Here is a 16948-nt window from a genome sequence, read left to right on the forward strand (position 1 = left end):
AATCCTGTGGGCCCCTGGCTGCATTCATAGCCCCCTGCTTGCCTTCCAGTGTGGAACTTTTGGAAGGTTAGCATACATTGCCTAAGGCTATGCTTTTAATCTGGAAGGTAGACGGAATCCTGGGAGAGGTGGTTCAGTTATGAGGTTGTCAGGGAGGAAGAGAGAAGAGGGAGTAGGCTGGACGTGAGGTGGGCAGGTACTACTCCCTGAATGGCTTCCCTTGCTGTCCCAGAGACTGGACCACACACTGGTTTCTCCCAGTGCCGACTTCAAAACTGAGTGAAGCATGTGTTGCTGGCCCTGCTTTGGGGAATAGGTCAAAGTGCTCCTCAAGTCTGTATTAGAGTTTCTTGGAGTGGGGCTTGCACACATGGTTTTTTAAAATGGAACAGAGATGCTTTTGTGTGTGTGTGTGTGTGTGTGTGTGTGCGCTGCTGTGCTTTCCAAAAGGGGCTTTGGGGCTTTGAATGCCGTAACATGAGACTTAACCAAAGGCAATGCTTTCCTAATACATCCTCACACGTTCCACATACGACTGCGACAATGTTCACGTCACACCCTGAGGTAAGCAGAGGCAGCAGGTAGCTGGCCCAAGCCTTCCCTAGACAGGCTCTCAATTGGGAGGCTCAGTGCTGAGACACACGCACCCACTTAATGAATACAAGTTCCCCTGAAAGGTTAGAAAGGCCAGTGTCAGCCTGCTGTGAAATCTGAACAAATGGCTCTCCTTGCTTTCTTCCACGGCTGCTTCCTCAGCTCAGGTGCAGAGCTAATGTCGTCCACGACGCTCTAGTGGCCATAACTCATGAGCTGACTCCAATATCAGTCCATGTGGGTCAGGGTTTCTGCTGTTCTCAGACCAGCTTCAATCACAGGTTTTTACTCATATCTGGTAGAGACAGGTCATGTCAGCAGGCAGTGTATCTGTGAGCATGTGTGCTTGTGAGTGCATGCCTCTGTGTGCATATTCATGTGTGCCCATAGGCATGTGTGTGGGAGTTCATTTTTGTGTGTGCATGCCTCTGTGTGTGTGTGTGTGTGTGTGTGTGTGTGTGTGTGTGTGTGTGTATGTAAGGAGGGGGAATGGAGATGGCTGGCTACCCACTGTCTTGTTTTTCCAGAAGTTCTTCCATCTTAAAGATGGCAAAACAGAGGCAAATCTTTCACACAGAAAAACTTCTGTTCTACTCAAATGCAACATCCGAATACTGGTGTGTTGGGTCCTAAGGACAATCCTATTGTTTAAAAAGCAAACACTGATAATCTCATCCATTGTGAGTCTTTGCACCAGCCCCGCGGTGACAGCTTACCGCTCCCTCTGAAGCCCTGTTCTCTGGCCTTTCCACCCACCAGACACCTCCCACTGCCTCAGCACCGGGTGATGTCCATAAATGACACAGCCCAGAGGAAAGCCTGGGCGGGCTGTGACTGGGGGTTTCAGCACTTGCTGAAGGTGACTGAGCCACCGAGGAGGGGACAGGACAGATGTAGCTGGGGACAGTGGTGAGTGTAAAGTCCAAATAAACACAGCCAACGCCTGAAGAGTGGGGGAGATTTCTTTCACAGCAGGCAAGAGCAGGACAGTTATTCCCAAAGCCCGCCATGCCGCCCTCCAACAAAGGAAGCCGGAACTTTTATCCAAGGAGCCTTTACATACTCTCACTGGGGCTGGTCCATTCCTGAGCCTGCTCAGTGAAGGGACACATTCTTGAGCATGCCCAGTTTAAGGTCATGATTTAAGAAGACGGTGGACACATTTTCGGGTGTGCTTAATCCAAGGTCACGGAGCACATTTTAAGAGATTAGATTGGTGGGCGGGAATGCTTCCTAGCATGCTCAGCTTGTATCATAAAGTTTTAGCTGAAAACGAAGGGGAGGGTGCTGACGGCGCGTTCATGTAGGAGTTTGCACTCACCAGCGAAGTTTGGACTCAAAGCACAGAGCATGGGGACGAGGACTCCTGCTCTCACTCCAGTGCTCTTCTGCTTTTCCAGAATTCATCTGGGGGAAATGGCTGTTTTCTGTTGTTGTTGTTTTGTTTTGTTTTTGTAGCTGAGGGCTAAATGACTCTTCACTAGGGAGGAATACTTGGTCTTTTTGTTACACCTCTCAGAGCCTGTGTAACAGGACTGCGGGAGCTGCTAGAAGTCGCCCTGAATCCAAAAGCGCAAGTAGGAATTTGGGTCCAGTGTTCTTGTCCGTGATTTACAGAGCCAGCAAGCTGAAACGCCACCAGTGCCAATGGTGCCACCTTAAATACCTGCTTAAACACAGTGTTGGTGGGGCCAGCTCCGCCTTCTGGTCCAGCTCACCCCAGCCTCCTGTGATTATAAAGAGTATGGAAACATTCAGCTGACATGGGGCTGCTGGCCATACTGGTAAAATGGCTGAGTGTTCCTATGGGAGGCTATAAACCAGACTGAGGGCGACAGATGTACACTTGCCAGATTCGTATCCTTCTGACTGGACGGAGTACACACACACACACACACACACACACACACACACACACACACACACACGGAAAACCACGCCCAGGAGAGCAGGAGGAAAAGGAAGAATGAAATGAGACGGACTTCCTCCCTTAGGGCTTTGCTCTGCCAGCAGGTACTTGCTGAAGAGCTGGTTGGGTGCCCCCTTGCCTCTCCTGTCCCCCAAGCCCTCCTCTACCCCTTTCCCTTCATTCCTCTGAGATCCCAGCAGAGCTGTGTGCTCACAAGGGGATTTACTTTTCTGACACACACAGAGACCTAGAGTGAGTGATGTCACCAAAAGAAAAAAAAAAGAAAACCCCAACCCCAGCACCGTGTGTTAACCGTGTTTCACAACAAAGGCCCCTGGTGCTCTCACCGGAGGGGAAATTTTAAAAGTCATTGAAGTAGGAAACACGTGACGTAGCAAATACCTGCTCCACGGAAACAACTCTGCCCGTCGTCTCTCCGCCGGCGACAAATTTCCAGCCCACAGTTGGGCAGGCTGGCTGTTTTTCACTCTCCCAAGACCTGGGGAATGATTTGGTCTGGGTGAACTTTGGGAAAGCACTGGGAAAGAGGGAAAGGCGGGTGTAAGAGGTGCCTGTGGCAGGGGTGCAGGGGAGCAGAGGCCACCAGGGAGGTACCCCGGGCATCTGGACTGCCCTCATCACACTGCAAGTTTGGTGTAAAGGAAGTAACAGTGATTTGGTATGCCAGGTTCTGAGGGCCTGGTGTCTTTGCAGAAAGAAAGAGGCGCAATTAAAACTGCCTGCGGCTGTCTGAAGACCGAATGGAAAGCTCTTCCTCCTTGGGGACGAGGGCTGGAGGTCACACAGGCATGGCTCTAGTGTTCTGCCAGGTTTGGGGTTCCCTGCACATGGAGACCCTCTGTGGAAAGCATGGTGCCCTCAGCTCTCCAAAGCTCCTATTACTTCACTGCATTTCCCCCTCAGGTTTCTATGCAAGCTTCGTCCTACGTGAAATAGGTCCAGAGCCTCTGAACTTTGCTGGCTCTTTCTCTCTTACTACCCATTTGCAAACGGTGTACGCGCACGCGTGTGTGCGTGTGCATGTGTGTGCATGCATACACACTCAGGTCTTGAACCTCACACATGCTAGACAAGAGCTCTACCACTGAGCCACACTCCAGCCCTCTGTGTTACTTTTTATTTTGAGTCAGGCTCCGTGTAAATGCTCAGGGTGTCTTTGAACTCACCCTAGTCAGGCCATGAGCTTCTGATCCTCCGGCATCAGCCTCTCTCGTAGCTGGGGGTACTCAAGCCTCGTTCATTTTCAAACTCTACCTCAATCTCAGGGTCAGCTTTGCTCTGCCCTCAGAGGGCTAAATTTCCTGTAAGCCTGCTTGGTGTGCGTCCCGAGTTAACCCCTTCACTCTCATTCCTTCTCAGTCTTCAAAACACTCCCATAGAATCCGGCCCACTTACGGACGAAAAAACTGAGACTGAGTGATGTTAAGCTGACCCCACAGCTATCACGTGGAAGGAAGGTCTGGAGCCAGAGTCTGTCTGCCAGGGCTTTTCCTTCTCCACGTGTCTTCAGACTGTCTGCGAACCTGTTACCTCATGGTCCTGCTTGCCTGCCTTCTCTTCTGTCAGCCATGCAAGCAGTCTCATCCATTTGCACGGCCATTCTTCTCTTCCGTGCTGGTCAGACTGACGCCCAGCGAGCAAGCTTGTGAGGATGGGGAGAACGGCCAGTGGGGGAAGCCAAGAGAATGGCAGGAACCCACCCAGGTCCCGCCCTAGAGCAATCCAGTGAGCATCTGCTGCCCTACGTAGCCTGCCTGGGCTCACTTGTATCACCATAGCCTTAAAGAACACCCTTGGACAGACGGGAGTGTTTGCTGAACACCTGCTCTGCCCCCAGCCAGAGAACCAGACTCAACAAAGCTGAAAGGATGTAACTTTCACCCCACAGTATATGGAAGGTGGACGGTGCTGTTCTTTCTGTTCTGAAATTCTTTAATGGATGCCATAACTTCAATATGAAGTGTCCCCCCAAAGGCTCACGTGTTGAGGGCTTGCATGGTCACTAGCTGGTGGATCCAGTCACCATGAGGATTCTGACTTCCTCAGTGGGCTTATAACTTGTAACATGACATTATTGAGAGGCAGTGGGAAGTGAGGCCTTGAGGACAGACCTCACTGGGGCTGTGTCTTCGATGAGCATCTTTTCTCTGTCCCCTGTCCCTGTCCCCTTACTGGCTGCCATGAGGGCAGCATCTCTTTCCCCTTGGTCATGATGCTCTTGCCTCACCACAGGCCTGAGAGCAATGGATCCAGCTGACCATAGACTGAAATTTCTGGAAATGGGAGCCAAAAGAAATCTTTGCTTCTGTCCCGTGGTTTCCCTTGGGTATTTGCCACAGCAATATAATCTGGCGACCACGAAGACGAACAGGCTTAGCCCCCTGTGTTACTTTATATGTTACATAAATAACACCGGACACTCTTGACGGGATGTCTAGCTTGAAAATTTGTACTCTGTTGATATGGTGATCTTGTATTAAAATAAAGTACTGTTCTCTCCCTTGCCCTAAGATGCTACCTATTCTGTAATGTGATTTTCTAATAATAATAATAATAATAATAATAATAATAATAATAATAATAATGCATGGATTTTTTTTTAGAGGTTTCAGAGTTCAAAGCACGTTTGCCCTTGTGCCTTACCTGATTTTAGTTTTCATCTTTCTCTCAAATGGGACAGACATCTTTAACTTTGCTTAGAGACAGCAAAGAAGCTCAGAGAAACTCAGCAGGATGAATAAAGGGCAGGGCTAACCTCGGCCCGGACGGCACACTGACTCTGCCATGTCTGAGACACCAGTTGCTGTTCTCTGCACATTATCATCTAGCAAGCCTCCCACTGGTGTTAAGGCCAGATGGAATGTTCTATTTGCAGACCCTCTTCGCCATGGGGTGAGCTGGCTCAGGGGAAATACCTGGGGGCTGGAAGACACCCACACGCTCGTGAGCGACAGGAAATAAGACCCAGGCGCCTGCAGAGGAGTCTGTGAAGGTCTAGCATGTGCAGGCTCTGGGCATGCATGGGTGGGCTGAGCCCTGTGACATTTCACCCTGCCTACCACATCTTTTGGTGGAAAAGACTTGTAGTGCTTTGGGAGAGAAGCCAAGTGGGAGGCGGAGGCAGGCGCCAGGTAGAGGCAGCAAACCTTCATCTGGTTTAGAGCCACTTGGTTTTCGTTGGCTGAGATGTGCTGGATGCTGGCAGGGGGGAGAAGGGCAGAGTTTGTGTGCTTGTTTGTAGTTGACTCTCATGTGTACCCCACTTCGTATTTGAAGAGTCACTATTTTCATAGGAATCTCATGAATATAGAAAATGCTGCATCCAAGGTAGGCATAGCTCCATCCTCCTCGGGGGACTGTCAAGGCGGGCTCAGCAAGCCGAAAAGCAGCTCGTGGGGGTCTTTCAAGTGCCATGGTTTTTAGGACAGGGTACCCCTCTATTTGGAGCACCCTCCTCTACAGTGGCCGACTCTGGTTGGTGTATCAGAACCTAACTCAATTCCACTGCCTGATGGAGCCTTTCAGACTTCTCAGGGCTCAGCTGCCACCTTATTCTTAGCTTGTCCGGTACCCATTCTGTTTCTAACTCCATCTCCTTGTCCTGTGGTGACCTGGCACCTGTCTCTATGTTGGGACACTTCTGGAGTGGGGCCCCCTGTGTCTCTATGTGGGAACATTTCTGGAGTGTGGGTGACCTGTTCACTGGTCTCTATGTGGGAACACTTCTGGAGAGGGGCCCTTGCCATATCCATTTTTACCTCCCCAGCATCCTTTGCTGTGCCAGACACACAGCAGGTCCCCTGAAGAGCATCATTTGACTGGCAATCTGGAAGTCAGACCATTAGGTCCAACTACGAAGCCAAATCTCAGCTAACTGGGGTCAGGATTCAAAGATAAAGCTAGTGTGATTCACACAGACTCTTTAAATGGCACTAAAGGTCACCGGTGACATCTTGGTGGTGTGGTCCCTCAAGCAAACAGCAGAACCTTCAATCACTGGGGTTCAATCACTGTTGGGTTTGGATCATTTAAAAAAAAAACAACAAAAAAACAGAGGATAGTGGCACCACTCTCTCTTCCAGGAGATACAGGAATGCCATTTGGTTGGTTGGTGTCTTAGTTAAGAGTTTCTATTGCTTCAATGAAACACCATGACCAAAAAAGCAAGTTGGGGAGGAAAGGGTTTATTTGGCTTACACTTCCACATCACTGCTCACCACTGAAGGAAGTCAGGACAGGAACTCAAACAGGCCAGGATCCTGGAGGCAGGAGCTGATGCAGAGGCCATAGAGGGCTGATTACTGGCTTGCTCCCCATGGCTTGCTCAGCCTGCTTTCTTATAGAACACAGGACCACCAGCCCAGAGATGGCACCACCCACAATGGACTGGGCACTCCCCCATTGATCACTAATTGAGAAAATGCCTTACAGCTGGATGTCATGGAGGCATTTCCTCAACTGAGGCTCCTTCCTCTCTGATGACTCTGGCTGTATCAAGTTGACACACACAACCAGCCAGTTCAGTTGGGTTTAAGGCAGAGGGCACTCGAGGTCTTCAGCCTCAGTTCCTTGAGTCCAAGTCTGCAGAATTTTGTGCTTGGATGCTGTCTCAGAGCACTGTGTGTGCTCAGAGTAAGCACATAGACCCCTGTAAGATAAGTTTCTTTATAGGCATCTTTGGGTAAAGAGAAGAGGCTCCCGCAATCCTCCACTCACTAGTCACAGACAGCACCTGACAATGCTTGGGGGATCTGAGTCTTGCTAAGGGGGACAGGCGCCGAGTCCCGTGTCCGGAACCAGCAGCTGGATAATGTTGATGTCACTTGGCATCTTGGACACCACTGGACTTCTCAAGTCCCTTCGTCCCTGCTGCGATGTTAGCTTACCAGCTGTGCCTGCTCGTAAGAATCCCAGACTAAAGTGCTTATTGACTGTTGACACTCCCTCCTGGGAGGGGACAGTCACCGGCTCTCCCCTGAGAGTCCTCTCAGGAGGGGACAGTCATCTGCTCTCCCCTGAAAGTCTGGGCACTCCTCCCAGCCACCTGCATGCAATCCTGGTGTTTTTTTTGTTTTTTGTTTTTTTTTTATTTTGCAATACAATTCAGTTCTACATATCAGCCACGGATTCCCTTGTTCTCCCCCCTCCCGCCCCCCTCACCTTCCCCCCAGCCCACCCTCCATTCCCACCTCCTCCAGGGCAAAGCCTCCCCCGCGGACTGAGATCAACCTGGTAGACTCAGTCCAGGTAGGTCCAGTCCCCTCCTCCCAGGCCGAGCCAATTGATCCTGCAAAGGCCCCAGGTTTCTATGAACCAATGGCTGAGGGGTCACCAACTGGATCAGGCCCTCTGAATGGGTGAGACAGTCGATTGGCTTGATCTGTTTGGGAGGCATCCAGGCAGTGGGACTGGGTCCTGTGCTCATTGCTTTTAATTGTAAGCGGCATTGTGATCCCAGGAGTTGATAGAGCTTTTGGAATTGGGGAGCTGCACATCTGTGCAGCTGTGGGGAAGCCATCATTCATGCTTGGTGAAGAATTCTCATGTGGCTGCGGTAGTCCTTCACCCAGGCTCTGTGGGGAAGCCCAGCCCACTTTTTAGCTGACCAGAGTGGACTTTGGTGGAATCATACTTTGGTGTGTTGTTAAGACCTTGTGAGGAATGGTGGATGTGGACATGGATGTGGATGTTATTTGTGTCTCCCCAGGGACGGGATCCTCACAACAGTCTGTGATGCACTTTTAGCATCAACAGATACCTCGAAGCCTTGAAATTTGAACACTAAAGTTGATTGTTTTACATGTCCAACCTTTCAGCTTCTCTGGCCATGTTGTTGTTATCTGCAACATTCAAGCTCAAGAAATGCACACTCCAGTTATTAAAAAAATTGCAAAAACCACCCAAACCCTCCTCACAGTATTTTATGCAGGTTTATGATTTTGTGTAGGTCCACATTCATAGCTGTCCTGACACCCCGGAACATCGTGGTATTTAGATTCAAGTATTTGGTTCCTTGACAGTAAATTGAAACCAACCTTAATCATGTATTTTTTTTTAAACAATATTTTTAAATTATTTCTTAGTTATAGGTACATCATCAGATCCCTAGAGTTACAGGTGTTTGTGAGCTTCTGGGATGGGAACCAAACTCAGGTCCTCTTTGAGAATAGTACACGTTCTTAACTGCTGAACCATCTCCCCTGTTCCCCACTCTGTGGCCTTGCCATGCTCCCTGTGAGATGCAGAAGAGAGAGAGAGAGAGAGAGAGAGAGAGAGAGAGAGAGAGAGAGAGAGAGAGAGAGAGAGAGAGGTGTTCCTAGGTGACAAACACTGCTTGGGGACGCTATGATCCCAGACAGACACACTCACCTTCTTGGAGGCTTCACTAACTCATTAGACCTTATTTAGATTTTTTGCTCGAGTTTCTCTGCTGTTGGTGGAGCTTGGGAACATGGTGTACCAACGCTGGCTGAGGAGAGTGAGTTCCTGTCACTGTCCCAGAGAACAGGCATCGTCTTTCACATCCTCTTTGCATTTTCCAGCCTCTCTGACCACAGTCAGGTCTCCACTGCATGAAGTTTCAAACAGATCCCTAAATGCACTGGTTTCTGTTCACCGCCCCCACTTCCTCTCTCCTCCTTTCCTCTCGTCTGTGTCCCGCCGTCCCACCATCCTGGCTCAGCTACCAGAAGCCACGTGCCAAGAGAGGTCTGAGCTGTGCGCGCAATTGGTGCCCCCAGGCTTTTCTCCTTCTGCGACCCACTCCTGAAGCCCTGTATAGACAGATGGTCGCGGTGTTACCTATGATTCAGAGGCTGCTGGGATGTGGGGCTTCACAACTGCATGACCTTAATTCCAATAGGAGAGGCGGCGGGGGAGATTGTTTCTGCCTCACTCTGCTGCAGCTTTCCTGTAAGGACTCCCAACAGCTGTGCAAAAGCAGAACCTGTCTAGACGGCCGGGCCTCCCAAGGCTGGGAAAGAGAGTCCTCCTGCAGCCTCGGAGCGGGAGGGACAAGGTTGCCCTCTACAGGCAGCCGTGGGTTCTGCTGGACCTTCAGAGCCGCCTGGAATGGGGCTTTGAGAGAGGTCCCGGGGTAGGGAGGGCTGCAGTGCAATCCTAGGAAACCGTCCCCGCCACTTTCTGAAGCCACTCTGGCTTTCTCAGTGCTGTCTACTGCCCGGAGCAGCATCCTTGGTCCCACGGCCATGCTGTTTCCACTTCATCTAACTCCACTGCGTGCAAAGGGTTTTTAGACAAAAGCTGAGGCTTTGGTGGTGTCGAAAACAGGTCTGGGGTCCCCGAGTTTCTCACCGTCGGAGTGACCCGCAGTCCGGGGCCTCATTGGGGTAGTAGCCGATGTATCCCTGCCTAAGGTGAGGTCTGGGGAAAGAATGAGCTCCTTGTGGGGGGCTGCATCTGGCCTGCCTGTGCTGAGTGCCCGGAGGTCGGGGCAAACGTTTGCCCTGCTTGGGGCAGGTGAACACCTTCAGGCCGATCCGCTGAGAAGAATGTAAACAGCCCTCTCAGGTCGACTCCTTGTTGCTTTTGTGACGTTTTTGCTTATGTTTGATAGTTCCTTTTTGGACTACATCCACATGGTGCCATAAATTAACCAGGTAACTCGGTGAACACTCCATCAGATCCATGCAAAGTGCGTCCCAAACAGCACTTAGGAATCTCTCCTTCTTACTCTTTGTCCTGCTACACAGCCGGCAGGTAGTTAGTTAGCCTAAATCAGAATAAACATGTTGATTGATGAGACCCCCCCACGCCCCCACCCCCACCCCCGCACTCAGACCAGGGTCAGGGATGTCTGCTTGGAGGATCTGTAGGCGGGTAGATGGAGAATTGTTGTAAGTGTACCGTGTCGGAAGCATCCATAACAACAAATTAATAAGCTATGTCAGTTTCCTTGGCTACAAATTTGCCAAGATCCTCATTTCCCTCAATAGTTGGCCATTAGCCATCCCAGGTTCTTTGATTCTGATCTTAAATGCTCATACTGACTCAGAACACATCATACACTGCATACAGTAATGTGTGTGTGTGTGTAGAGATGCAGGTTATAGAGGGTTAAAGAGGCCCCGGCGGCCTTCCAAAAGGCCTTACTGAGGGCAGAGGCACATCGATGGCACAGAGGTAAAGAGCACCATTGCAGTGGTCAGGTGTTGGCTAGGCTAATTGCAGAGATACTGGAGGTGCCAGGGGGAGCCTCAGAGGCATCTGTGGATGGAGCTGGATGGGTGGACCAATGGATGAGTGGCTGGCTGGATGGGTGGACAGTAACTAAAGTGGTCCCCAGCAAGCAGTGGGCCATCCTGGATTGCGGCCCCAAGGACAGTTGTGAGTTTTCTGCTGGTGAGTCCCTGGTAGCGCACAGGGTGGTCAGGTGACTGGTGGATGGTGCCATTGACATTGTGGTGTCAGTGGCTCTGGCTGGTACCCTGGCTGCAGGGTACATAAGGGGAACCCGGAGGGAGGGGTGCTCGAGAACCCCTGAGGTATGGTCTGTGATCCAACCATATCACTCAGCCTCCCCTAGACATGGTCACCTGTAAAACTGATGGCTGTCTTCTCTCCTACATGTTCTTTCTCCTATCAGAGAGAGTTTTCTGAACCTTTATTTTCTCATGAAAGGAAATGAAACTATCAGATACCGACTGGGAGACAATTTAGGGAGGTGGGTGAAGAGTCGTTGTCCCTTTCTTGGGGCTCAAAATATCCCTGCTTCTTTGCTTATAGAAATGTGTGGGCAGCGTTGTTTCCAAAGTTGTATTGGTGTGCTTGCCCTGGATAGTGTGTCCCACAAGGGTGGGGACTGTGTCCTCTTCTTCAGTGTCCAGAGACAGCCTGGCACGGAGCAGGGTTTTTTTTTTTTTTTTTTTTTGTTATTTTGGTTTTGAGGGTTTTTTTTGTTGTTGTTTTTTGTTTTTTGTTTTGCTTTGTTTTTTAATACGAGCAGTTTCTTTGTATGAATGATTAGCTCCACTGACAGCGGCAGAGTTTAGGGATCGTGTTGCCTCTGTGCACTACATTGGCCTTACAGAGAGGCTGTGCTGGAGAGGTAGCTGACTGTAGAGAGGCCTAGAGAGGTCTGGAAAGGCTTCCTGGAGGAGGTCCATTGGGAGAAGGCCCAGAGATGGCGGTAGAGTGGGAGGCTGGGCATGGACAGGGATGTTTGGGTTCCAGGGGATAAGAGAGGAATGATTTGGCTGAGTGACAACATGAGGACCAGATCCGCCAATGTGGATGTGGCCTCGAATCTGTCAGCGTGTGCCTCCCCGCTGCAGACCCTCCTCCCTCCTGCCCTGCCCAGTGCCTCCTTCCCACTCACACACTTCCCTCCTCCTCCACAGTGGCCCCTTGCTCTTTCTGAACAGCGGTAGGTGGAGAACTTGACAAACACCCGCTTGCAGAGGACCTTAGGGTGACCTTTGTATTTGCAGCTCTTCTTGATGTTTGTAAATGAACCTCTGTTCTCACCTCTGCTCTCACTGGCCTCGAGCTTAAAGAGATTTGATCACAATCTTTATGCACCACGCGCCTCCTGCTGGTAAGAGTCAGTAATTACATCACATAATGGCTCTTTTCCCTAGACTTGGGCATTTAGGAGCTCGCTAGAAATCTGTCTACAGAAGGAATAATGCTGATATTTACCAGGCGACAGACAGTTTCCTAGGGGCAGGCACATGTGCTAACTTATGTTACAGTTACAGAACTCCAGGAGGTCAGTATTGTTCTTATTCTATTCTCATGTTATCTATGAAGAAACCAAAGCACAGAGAGGTAGGAATGTGCCCAAGACCACACAGGCGGGAATCAGTCCAGGTGAGTGGTCATAGCATAAACTCTTTGACAACGGATTGATGGCTAACACATGTTATCTATTGTTTGCAGTCTCCTGTGAGGTTACCAAAGAAAGAGAAACAACTTTATAGGTAACAGTTACAATCACTCAGTGAAAGACACGTATACAAATAACTGTAACACGGGAGAGAATGTTCTGGAAGAGTGCCACTCCTGCTGTGGGAGTGCAGGGAGGACACAGGAGTTCCAGCCCAAGGCGAGGCTGCCCGGGAGGGTGGCATTTGTGTTGGTGGAGGTGGGGGAGGGGAGGCATATTCTAGAGGAGGATTAGAGAGAGAGAGAGAGTGTGTGGACACCCAACACAGGACACCAGGGGGCACAGACTGTGTCCACACCTTACCAGAGTTCCCAGGAGATTAAAATCAAATGTGGACACACGGTGAGCCCTCATCCACAGGACGGAGATGTGTGTGCAGACTCAGCTGCAGGCAGCTGCGGGGGCACAAGTTGCCTCTACAAGCCAAAGAGTGAAGTCCTCAGAAGAAATCAACACCTCGACTTTGGACTTCTGGGCTTGGAGCGGGGAGAAGACACACTTGGAGGTTTTAGCTCCATGTGTGGCACTCTGCCACGTGGCCACGGAGAACTGTGTTCTGCTCTGTGCCTGCCTGTCTTTCAGCAGAAGCCCAGGGCCATCTTTGGCTATCCCTGCGTCTGATTTCTGGCCTCTGTCTTTGGTATCTAGAGCAGCTACTTCCCAGCATTTTTTGCTGCTGTGAGTTTTGCCATTTTCCTCTAACTATTGGACAAGTGAGATGGGACACCCCCTCCTCTCAGCCCTGCTGGGACTTCCTGGGAGCCAGCTGGCATTATTTATGGCCTGACCTTCTCTGTGTGGCTCTCAGGCCTCTGGTGTGCCTGTGAATGCGAGTGATCTATCGCCCCATCGCATAGGGTGTGAAGTTTTTTTACAGGGCACCGGCTGTGTGGATTCCTCTCTGCAGCTTTGGACCCAGTGAGGGGCCTGGATTTGATAGGTGTGCAATCATTTTATTTTTGAAATAATGATGCGTGCTTATGAGGGAAAGGAGACTGACTCCCAAGAGAATTCTGTGTGCCACCCCAGCCTCGGGGACTTAGCAAGTTTGTCTTTTTCTTGAACATGGCAGGCACTCAAAGTTTGTTCAGTAAACATAAATAAGAGAAAACCTGTCTTACTTAAGCAAAATAACGAGTTTCTAGTAATTGCCATCTACCAACGTGGATCACTTGGTTGGGCAGTCTCAACTCCAGCCTCCAGGGAACAGGGCAGTGGTCAACAGGGAGGGGGCCGCCCCCTCTTTCTCATGTTGGAACTCTGTTTCCCTCTGGTGGCCAATCCCTGAACTGCAATGGACATTTCTCAGGCGCCAACAAACAGGAGGGATCTTAAGAGGCCTGTGATTATTTTTCCAGCTGACTACTGTAATAAATTTGGGAGAATCTGAATATTGTTTGAGGTTTGGTGGCCATCTAAGAAACATAAGCAGATTGTGGACTGTGAAGGTGGCCAATTGCTAATCACAGACGAGACTCTATGGTTCTGTTCACACATCTGTGTTTGTGTTCACAGCTACAGTGGTGCTAATTACTACAATTGAATCTCAGGAGACTCAGTAGAGTGGGGGCGTCCTGTACCGACAGGAGCCTGTGTTTGGAAGCCGCGCACAGCACTTCTGGGGTTAAGTGTGCCTGTGCCGCATTAGACAGTGAGAGAGGATGGTTCCAGAGGCAGCCCCCGCGCCCGCATATTAGTTTTGCCAACTGAATTCTGGTGACAGTGGTACATAAGTGACCCCACCCCGAGGGATGCCAAGGCACCCCTCCACCCCACGTGCCTGAAGTCTCAGGCAGTCCCAACCCTATATATGTTATGTTATTGTGATTCATGTACATGTATGGTAAGATTAGTTCATAGACTAGGCAGGTTAAGAGACTAACAACAACAAGCAATAATAAAATACAATAGTTTTAGTGATGTGCTGTGATAAAATGTATGTGACCATGGTCTCCCTCAAATACCCGGTTCTCTGTTGTGCTTTAGGAATCCCTCCCTCCCCCTCCTTCCCTCCATCCTTCCCTCACTTCCTCCATCCCTTCCTTCCTCCCTCTTTCTGTCTCCCTCCCTTCCTCCCTCCATCTCTCCCTCCCTCCCTTCTTCTCTTTCTTTACTTTTGAGACAGGGGCTTCACTTTGGCCCAGATTAATCTATGTAGCCCAAGCTAGCCTCAAACTTGTAGCAATCCCCCTGCCTCATCCTCTCAAGTGTTTAATGACAAGCATGCGCTACCATGCCTGGATAACTTTTTAAAGACAGGATCTCAGGTGTTGCAGGCTGGCCTTGAACTTGCTTTATGGACAATGGTGAGTTGGAATTTCTGATCTTTCTGCCTCCACCTCCATGGTGGTGGGATTGCAGGTATATCCCTCCATGCTCGCTTTACATTGCTGGGGATTGAACTTGGGACACTGTGCATCCTAGGCCAGCATTCTGCCAACTGAGCTACATCCCCAGCCCTATAATAATGTTTTGGTTCGCAAATATTACTATAGCTGGGTCTTCAGAGAAGGGCATCTTCTGCATTTCCTTGTGTTCTATAAGCCTACATTGTTTAACATTTATTTATATTATGTATTAAATTTTTCTAGAATTATATGGGTGTTTTATCTGTATGTATGTATGTGTATCATGTGTGTGCCTGGTGCCCAATGAGGGCCTCTGATCTCCTGGAACTGGAATTATGGATAGTTGTGATTTCCCATGTGGGTGCTAGGAATCGACCCAGGTCCTCTGCTAAAACAAGTGCCCTTAATCTCTGAGCCAGCTCTTCAGCCCAATTGTGTATTTTTAAGATTTGCTTATTTTTATTTTACGCTCACAAGCAGCTTGCCTGTGTGTTAAGTACACTGCGGATGCAGTGCCTGGGGTGGCCAGAAGATGGCACCAGTCGGGCACTTGGGAACTGGAGTTACAGATGATCACCAGCAGCCACGTGGCTAATGGGAACTGGATCCTCTGCAAGAGCAACACATGCTCTTAATCTCCGAGCCACCTCTCCAGTCCCTAATTATGCCTTATGTGTATTAGAGTAAAAATGAAATAATCCAGCATGTCAGTTCAAGTCCAACACCACTTTTCTCAACAACATAAAATGGATAATGAGATCATGTCCAAGAAGAGCATATAATTACAAGTTAGGCCTTGCAAATGTTCTCATGCATGGAGCGGCAGCTAACAGTGAGCGTGGAAGGGGACTTCCCCCTCCCCTTTGAAGCTTTGGTAATTGAATTTGTCCAAATAAACTGACACTAGGCATGGGCGGAAAACAGACAATTATATTAACATGCAGGTGCATGGCGGTCACACAAAGTAAGAAAACCCCAGGAAGGTTCAGATAGCCAGAGCCTAGGGGTCCCCTTCCTAGGGGAGAAGGAGGCAAGGACTCCATCTGGAGAAGAAAGGGGAATGATTTTAGGGCTGGTGAACGGGCCTGTTAGCATGGAGAGGGCAGGTTCCCTGGGTGTTGGGATGCCATCATCCTGGTCTTCCCCAGAGCTGATGTTCTGAAGGACCAGTCTTTAGGTAGGAGGGGACACCTTAGGGGAGTCCTCCAGCGCAACGGTGCAGAAGTAGGAGCGCCATCTAGTGGCTGGAGGTAGAGAGACCCCAGGCTGATTATGTAGTTCATCATGTCAAGACATCTATCACACACAAAGGGGGTCTTTTCTTGAGTCCCAGGGACAGTGTGGCAAGGCAAGGAACCAGACGAACAGTATAGAGTGTCACCTTTTGTCACCATTTTTGTTGTATTCCAGAGTCCTGCGGGGAGACGAGCAGTTCCCAGTCTCTAGATTTGGGTCTACCCAGCTGTGGGCAGTGCCCCTGTCTTCCAGAAGCGGCCTGGCTGTTCTTCAAGAGAGTCTCAGGAGGACATCTCATAAACACTCTGCCTAAGGACCCCAAGAAAACCTGTGCAGCCCGGTTTGCCCCTCTGAGTCTGCTTCCATAGTACCCGGCCAGGGTGCTCTTCCCTGGTGAGCTGCTCCCACCAACAGGGCTTTCAAAGCCCGTACCTGCTCAGCCATGCCTGCAAGTGTGCACAGGTGTGTGTACACATGCACATGGGAGGCCTGTGCAGGGCAGTGGGGCAGCTTTGTGCCTAGTATGGGTTTTTCAGATCACGAGCAATACTTACCTGGGCTCTGTGGACAGGACTGGGTATCCCGGCTCTGTTTGGACACTGAGACTTTAGGTGTCTCCTGCCCCACCTCCAAATGCAGGCCTCCGGTGTCTCCTAACTCAGGCTGGTCTATTCTGAATCTGGAGAGTGTCCTTTTGAAGTCAAATCTGGGCCTACAGAGGTAGGCTTAAAGGGCTGATGACCTAAAAGCCCCAGGTGAGCTGAGAAATTTGGGACAGGAAAGTTGACGTGTTGATAACATCTTCTGCAGGCAATTCGCATGAGCAGCTCCTGAGATCAACATACCAACCTCTGTTGGAATTTACAACTTTGAGGCTGCAGGGGACAGATCTGCCGATGGAATCCTTCACCTCTCAAAGTTCAATTTTCTGCC

Source organism: Peromyscus eremicus, chromosome 8b (genome assembly GCF_949786415.1).
Source record: "Peromyscus eremicus chromosome 8b, PerEre_H2_v1, whole genome shotgun sequence".
Lineage (NCBI taxonomy): Eukaryota > Metazoa > Chordata > Mammalia > Rodentia > Cricetidae > Peromyscus > Peromyscus eremicus.